This window comes from Colobus angolensis, unplaced genomic scaffold (genome assembly GCF_000951035.1).
Source record: "Colobus angolensis palliatus isolate OR3802 unplaced genomic scaffold, Cang.pa_1.0 Scaffold51, whole genome shotgun sequence".
NCBI classification, from domain to species: Eukaryota; Metazoa; Chordata; class Mammalia; order Primates; family Cercopithecidae; genus Colobus; species Colobus angolensis.
In genome coordinates, this window is record NW_012118599.1 from 9,591,653 (window position 1) to 9,597,006 (window position 5,354).

A 5,354-nucleotide genomic window follows, 5' to 3' on the forward strand; every position below is an offset into this window, starting at 1 on the left:
CGCCTCCTGGGTTCAAGCGATTCTCCTGCCTCAGCCTCCCAAGTAGCTGGGATTACAGGCATGCACTACCATGCTTGGCTAATTTTGGAATTTTAGTAGAGATAGGGCCTCTCCATGTTGATCAGGTTAGTCTCGAACTCCTGATCTCAGGTGATCCACCCGCTTCGGCCTCCCAAAGTGCTGGAATTACAGGTGTGAGCCACCGTGCCCAGCAATTATTTTACTTTAACAGAAATTTTGTGTTTCAAAAGTTTCTCTATTACTTCATCTCTTTCCCTTTAAAGTTATATTTTGTCTGGGCATGGTGGCTCATGTCTGTAATCCCAACACTTTGGGAGGCTGAGGCAGGAGGATTATTTGAGGCCAGGTGTTCAAGACTAGCCTAGGCAACATAGTGAAACCCTGTCTCTATAAACAGTTTATTAAAAATTAATTAATAAATAAAATAAAGTTATATTTAATATCTGTGGGCTTTACATTGATATTTCTTGGTCAGTTTAGACTGCTATAGATTACCATACATTGGGAGGCTTAAACAATAATTTCTCACACTTCTAGAGGCTGAGTTCAAGGTACTGTTGTGGTTGAGATCTTGGTGAGGGCCCTTTTCCTGGTTTACAGAGAGTCATCTTCTTGCTGTGCCTTCACATGGCAGACAGAGAGATAACTAGCTTTCTGGCTTCTTAGAAGGGCACTAATGCCATTTATAAGGGCTCCACCTTTATGATCTAATTAATTCTCAAAGGCCCCACCTCAAGTACATTAGGATTTCTGTTTCAGTATATAAATTTTGGGAGAACACAAATATTCAGCCCATATCATAAGGAAAAATAGGCTCCCAAGAATATTTCCCATAAATTTCTAATGAGAAAAACATCACTCAAGGTTCCCATATGGAAATGGTATTGAGAAGACCCTCAGTAAAAGTTTAAATTTAGATTGCTTTGCTTATTTCACATGTTTATTAAGAAAAATATAACTCTATCTGCATACAGTCTGAGAAACTTAAACTAGATTTTTGCAGTAGAGCAAGGGTTGCTAATCAGAGTTTTTGGTGGAATAGTACAATATTTGATTAAAAAATAAGATAATTGTTTCTGTTTTGAGACATTAAAGAAACATCATTTTTCTCCTTTTCTTTTCCCCAAAGTGATCTCTAAAAAATATTTCTATTATTTAATTGCTAACTTTGTTGAAGTTTAGTTTAATTACTCATGTGGCTATTATTGGCAGAGGCAAAGTGCAAAAGTCATCCTTTTTCCTCCACATAGACACAAATGCTGGCCTGCACTACAGGTCACTGTGGGAGCTGCTTATTTTGCAATTAAGTAAGAGTAAGGCAAATGTCTCAAGTTATTACTTAGAGTCCCTCCCATCATCCTCCCCCCTACACCTCTTTAAAGATTATTAAAATCATTACTGAAAGGGATTTGGGTAAGAAAATTCTGGGCTTAAATAAATTTGTTGAAATTAACAGAGATCAGTAGAATTACATGCATTTACGTTTATGTGTAAAATAGACATGTGATCTGGAAGCAGATTGCTCTAAAAAACTTGGAGATTTTAGATAGTTACAAACTTAATATAAGCAAAGTGTAATAAGGTTATCTTATATTACAAAATAGAAGTATTGTGATGAGATTGTACCAAATAATATTCTCAGTGTTCTGTGAACTGGTGAGGTCACACTTGGGTTATCTTAATGTTCAGATTTTTAAGAACAATGTGGATAAAATGATGTTGATGAGCAGACTAAAAAACTGTCCTCTAAGAAACAATCGATGGAATTAGAAATATTAAGGCTGAAGAAGAGAAGACTAAGGGAGAAAAAAATCACTAACATTCAGTTAGCATCTCTTTTGTATCAGGAATTGTAAGTTACCTTCTAGAACCTTACTTAATTCTCAAAATAATCCTATACTATAAGGATTATTATCTTTTACTACCAATGCCTCTTTGTGATTAAGCAACATGTCAAAAGATTCATCAGCCAGTACAGGTTGTGACTCCAACGCCTACATGTCTGAGATCAAAGTCTGTACTTTTCCTACCACACCATAGGTCACTATTACCTGCTTTAGGTTCTACAGGAAAGTATGCGTCAAGAATTGTTTCATTACTATTTTGAGCACGTATAATATACAAGGCACTGTGCCAAGATTCTGCTCAAAGTGAGCTTCTGGGTTCTTAGAAGAAATAAAAATATGTGCCTGAATAACTGTAATGCAATATGGAAAGCAAAATTAACATGATAATTAACGTGCTTCCGGGAGGAAATACTGCTGCTGAGGAAGAAATGTGACATTTGAGCTGGGCTTTGGAAAACAGAGTGATTTGGATGTGCTGAAATGTGACAGGGAGAGCATCCCAGGCAGAAAGAACAGCGTGCTTGTGGGAAAATGAAATGCATATCTAGGAAATACCAAATAGCTGAGTGCAGCTCTAGCATACAGTTTGAGAAAGTTAACGAGGAATATGCTGGATAAATGGATTGACCTAGATGAGGGAGGGTCAGAAATGCCAGGCTAATGAATTCTGTTATGTTCTCTAGGCAATGGAGAGTCACAATTGATATTTCAAAAGTAGGGCAATCATCATGGCCCCAAATAGCTCTTTTTGTGTAAAGAACATACTGTAGGGCAGAGAACAAGGTGGGAGAATGTTGAAGGCTTTTATAGTTCCAAGCGAGAGCTAACACGAACCTGGGTTATAGTACTGTCCAGCCTTCTTCTATGCCTCTTTTTTAAAATTTAAATTATTATTATTAATTTTTTAGAGACAGGGTTTTTCTCTGTCACCCAGGCTGAAGTGCAGTGGTGTGATCACGGCTTATTGCAGCCTCCACCTCATAGGCTCAAGTGATCCTACCACCTCAGCCTCCCAAGTAGATGGGACTACAAGCGTGCATCAAAACACCAGGCTAACTTTTAAATTTTTTGGAGAGATGGGGGTCTCCCTATGTTGCCCAGACTGGTCTCAAACATCTGGGCTTATGTGATCCTCCTGCCTCAGCCTCCCAAAGTGTAGTGTGTGAGGCCCCTGTACCTGGCCTTCTATTCCTTTTTAAGGCCACCCAATCTTTATACATGCCACCCAACTGCTGGCCTATCAAATGGGGTCTTGACCTACCCTACTTTGCCTTTTCTGAACCTCCTCTGCCTTCATCTGCATTCAGTAATCAAGATTCTTGGCTCTCTGTCTTCTGCCTTTAAATGGACCCATGTATCTGACTTTTATCCTTATTTTTCTGGTATTTGGTTGCCTATTTTCTCCCATGCATTCTGCTTTGATTCACTTTCCCATCCTCGAATTGTTCCATCATCTCAGGTAGGCTGATAATACTTCAGCCCCTGCCTTAGCCCTGTAGGAACACACTTCCACATATAGCAGTCAGGATTCATGGTTGCAAGCAGAAAGTATTCTATAATCACTAGTTTAAGCAGAAAAATAAGGTGAATTTAAAAGGATATTTGGTACCTCACTGAATCTGCAAGGGGGTTGGAGAGTAAGGTCCACAGGCTCTGCGGCCCAGGATCCATGCCCACGTCACACTGTGAGGGCTGCTCAAGGAGAGAGGGTGCTACAACTGCTGCATGGCACAGACACCACAGCCCCCACTGACAATTCTGGAGACCCAACACCAGAAATTTCACCACCGGTGCCTGGCAGAGCTGGTGCCTCTCTTGACATTCTTATGAAATGGTGGACACAAAGGCTCCTACTTCCTAGGGTTGTTCAGTTCTGAAGTGAAAACTTTATGATCGTGTCTGATTGGTGAAGCCTACGAGGGTGCAGAGATGCACTGATATGGTTTGACTGGGTCCCCACCCAAATCTCACCTTGAACTGTAGCTCCAACAATTCCCAAGTGTCACGGGAGGGACCCAACGGGAAGTCATTGAATCATGGGGGTAGGTCTTTCCCATGCTGTTCTCATGATCGTGAGTAAGTCTAGAGAGACCTGATGGTTTTATAAGGGCGAGTTTCTCCGCACAAGCTCTTTCCTTGCCTGCCACCATGTGAGTCGTCCCTTGCTCTTCCACCATGATTGTGAGGCCTCCCCAGCCATGTGGAACTGTGAGTCAATTAAACCTTTTCCCTTTATAAATTACCCAGTCTCAGGTATGTCTTCATGAGCAGCAGGAAAACGGACTAATACATGGATGTATCACAAAGCTAATGAATCTTAAGCCTCGGGGCCCTGTACTTATGTAGACCCTTTCCAAGGCCCTGGGAGAGCCCTACAAATAAATGTCTGTCATATGTTTTTGTAAAATTGGCAGAAGATATACTGTACCTGCAATTCTGACTTCTGTCACACTCGTTACATTTACACAATATTATCAATCATGAGTTGTGAAGTTTAAAGACACTCTTCTAAACTGTCAATTAAAAAAAATTGACCAGATAGGCCAAAGGAGACTAAATTACTTTTTTTTCCTTTTATAAAAAAAAAAAAAACCACAGAGCAGGATGTGGTGACTCATGCCTGTAATCCCCACACTTCAGGAGGCCAAAGTGGGAGGATCATTTGTGGCCAGCAGTTCAAGACCGACCTAGTCAACCTACTGAGATCCCTTCTCTACAAAAACATTTTCATATGAAAAATTATGAAATCATTGTCATGTGAATTGGTAGTCAAACAGTTAAAATAATGCAGTTAAAATAATGAAGAAAAAATATTAAAGAGGTACATTAGGCAAATTATTAATTTTAAAATTACATTGTTTTTCTGGATTTGTGGTGTTCCTGGTACTGGTTATCTCCTAAAATTTGTAGTTTTGATTTTTTTCTCATTCAAGTTGGGAAGTTAATTTTTAAACCTAATTTTACATTTGTAATTTTGTTGCTTGTGAAAAGAAGGCCCCAAAATTGTATTAGGTTCAAACCCCTACAAAACTGAACTCTGCCCCTGGCTGGATCCCTATATCCTAACTAAAATAGGGTAAGAGAGCCAGTCCTAGCTTCTGCCTTGAGAAAGGACCATGATATGCGGAATTCTTCAAACATAGGAAGGGTGTTTAAACATGCTGGGTGGCCTCAGACATGACAAATATCCCTTACACTGTGCTTGAGTGTATGTTTGGTATTTAGGAATAGTCTTGAGAAAATATACTTGGAAAGATTTTGGAAAGGGAATGGAGAGGCAGGAACACATGACAAAAATATTGCGTACACATGGTGAGAAATTGGATTGTGCATGAGACGCGATGACCCTGAGGGTTAGCATAGATAATTATCAGGATGGTGCTGGGTGTGGTGGCTCATGCCTATAATCCCAGCACTTTGAGAGGCCAAGTCCGGCGGATCTCTTGAGGCCAGGAGTTCGAGACCAGCCTGGCCAAGATGGTGAAA